We start from the raw sequence: 2,893 nt of genomic DNA on the forward strand, positions 1-2,893 counted from the left end.
TGTTCCACATTATTTCTGGTTTCTCTCTATAGCACTTTTGTTCTTGCCCTGTTCTTTTCATCTATTGCTGACCTGCAATCTTCATCAAACCATTCCTGGGTTCTTCTATTCCTTCTTATGCCTATTATTTGCTCTGCAGCATCCTTAATGGCTTTTTCAATTCTGTTCCACCTTTCATCTACTCCTACTGCAGTCTCTTCATTGCTCAACTTTCTGTTTAGTGTTACTTGGTATTTTTTTACTTAGTCAGGGATGTTCAGTTTGTCTGTATTCCATTTCATCACCTTTCCTACTTTGTTGCCATTTGTTAGTGATAGTTTCTCTCAGCAGCTCGTGGTCTTGCGGTAGCATTCTCGCTTCCTGCGCACGGGGTCCCGGGTTCGATTCCCGGCGGGGTCAGAGATTTTCTCTACCTCGTGATGACTGGGTGTTGTGTGTTCATCATCATCATTTCATCATCATTGACGTGCAAGTCGCCGAAGTGGCGTCAACTAAAAAGAACTTGCGATACGGCGGCCGAACTTCCTCGCAAGGGGCCTCCCGGCCAACAATGCCATACGATCATTTCATTTCATTCATTCTCAAGACTGATTTTATCACAAAGTGGTCTGAATCACAGTTTGGTCCTCTGCAGCTCCATACATCTGTAACTGATGTGGAGTGGCGTGCAGTCACTAAAATATGGTCAAGCATGGAGATTGGCTGCAGACTTCCAAATACCCAGCTGGATCCTTTTGTGTCGAAAGCAGGTACTTTTAATAATCATATTATTCCTTGCAGCAAATTGGCATAGTAAGTCTCCATTCTCGTTGTTTTCTTCATGTAGTGAATATTTTCCAGAAACTCCATATGGATGTTCATTCCTCCCTATTTTTGCATTAAAATCTCCTATTACTAGCATCAGGTCATATTTAGGTACTGCACAGCATACTTTTTCCAAGTCTTCATAGAACCGTTCTTTAATTATATCCTCTTTTTCCTCTGTTGGTGTATGTGCATTAACTGTTGATATATTCCTAAATTTCCCTCTTAGTGTGAGTCTCCACATCCTTTCATTTATGGGTTTAAATTCTAGAAGGCTTTTCCTAGCTTCCCTAGTTATTATAAATCCTGTTCCAAGTTGGCCTGTTCTTTCTTCTGGTCCACTATATACCAATGAGTACTCAGGTTTATCTATCTGCCCATTCCCTTGCCATCTAATTTCCTGTAGCCCTATGATATCATATTTGAATTCTAAAATTTCATTGAGTATTTCTTTCATTTTTCCAGGCTGAAGCATTGTCCTCACATTCCACGATGCTACTGTCAGATCCTTTTTCGGTTTCCTTTGCTGGGGTCTTGATACATGCATTCCATCCAGTTTCCGAGGCTTCTGTTGAATTTCCATAATTTTCTTTTTTTTTTACAGTATGGAGTTATTGGTCACATGCCCAACCCCCAACCTGGAGGACCAGGATCTGTATGAGGTTTACTCCTCTAGGGAAGTTGGCTTCACTATGCCTCTGGAGCCCTCCCTGCCCTATGTTGTGGGACACACTTTCTCTGGCTCCTCTGTCAAGATCAATCCTGCTTGGGTGACCCTGCCAGTAGCTATGTTACCGCCAACATAGCTCTTGACTTCAACAAAGCATGCAAACCCTCCCGCCTGGTACTGAAGGTGCCTAATGTAAGGTGGTGTCCCGTGGGAGGGTTAACAAATTTATCATCTACCTAAATGCCTTGATACACAGCTTCCAGAATATTTTGTGAGGAAAGTGCAAGTTGCATTTTGAATGACTGGTGTTTTCATGCTAGTTTGTGAGGAGGAGGTCAGTGAGATTTATTATCAAAATTTCAAGAGAACACTTTCTGGGAAGAGTCAGGCAACATATTACTTACATCTCACATAATGACCGTAGGGAGAAAATTTGAGAAATTAGAGCCAATACAAAGGCTTGTCAACAATCATTTTTCCCATGTGCTATTCACGAGTATAACAGGGATGGAGGGCTCAATTAGTGGTACAAAAAGTACCTTCCACCACACCACTAGGTGGCGTGCAAAATATGATGTAAATGTAGATGCTCACAACACATTATATTTGAGCTCAGAATATTTTCTAAGATACTGCAACATATGGATGTCAAACATATTATACAACAGTTTTGTTAGTCACTTCTGTTCCCTTCTTGTAAACTGAAGTGACATGTACTTTCTTCCAAATGCTAGCACGGATTTTTGGTCAAGCCACAAATTAATTTGGTAAAAATCAGCATTGGCTGGTGGAGTACTGAATGTGTCTAATCTAGTGAATCTGCGTTTGAGTGACTATTTTTTGTCCCTTGTGTTTTCAGCTACTGTTAAGAAGAATTTATTGAATTTAGTGACTTATGTTTTGAATTTGACATCCTCAGCCTCACTGCTAATGTCATCAAGGAGCCAAGTAAACTCTGTCTTACCGAGTTTATTTTTGTTTAGACACAAACCTAGAAACACATATAAAGATGTAAAATGCTGTTTAAGATCTCTAATCTTCCTCTCCTTTTGCCATATATTTACGTTATGTAAACTCTTATATTGTTTAAAGGCAACGGCCTTGCCACAGTGGATACACCGGTTCCCGTGAGATCACCGAAGTTAAGCGCTGTCGGGCGTGGCCGGCACTTGGATGGGTGACCATCCAGCTGCCATGCGCTGTTGCCATTTTTCGGGGTGCACTCAGCCTCATGATGCCAATTGAGGAGCTACTCGACCAAATAGTAGCGGCTCCAGTCAAAGAAAACCATCGTAACGACCGGGAGAGTGGTGTGCTGACCACACGCCCCTCCTATCCGCATCCTCAACTTGAGGATGACACGGCAGTCGGATGGTCCCGATGGGCCACTTGTGGCCTGAAGCCAGAGTGCTATTATAT

The 2,893-nt window shown here is 42.1% G+C and overlaps 1 pseudogene; it reads left to right on the plus strand.

The window, feature by feature from the left end:
* The first annotated feature begins 2,565 nt into the window (after positions 1-2,565).
* On the plus strand, positions 2,566-2,682 carry LOC126210963 (5S ribosomal RNA; annotated as a pseudogene).
* Positions 2,683-2,893: the final 211 nt, after the last annotated feature.

This window comes from Schistocerca nitens, chromosome 10, assembly GCF_023898315.1.
Source record: "Schistocerca nitens isolate TAMUIC-IGC-003100 chromosome 10, iqSchNite1.1, whole genome shotgun sequence".
In the NCBI taxonomy this organism is placed as follows: Eukaryota; Metazoa; Arthropoda; class Insecta; order Orthoptera; family Acrididae; genus Schistocerca; species Schistocerca nitens.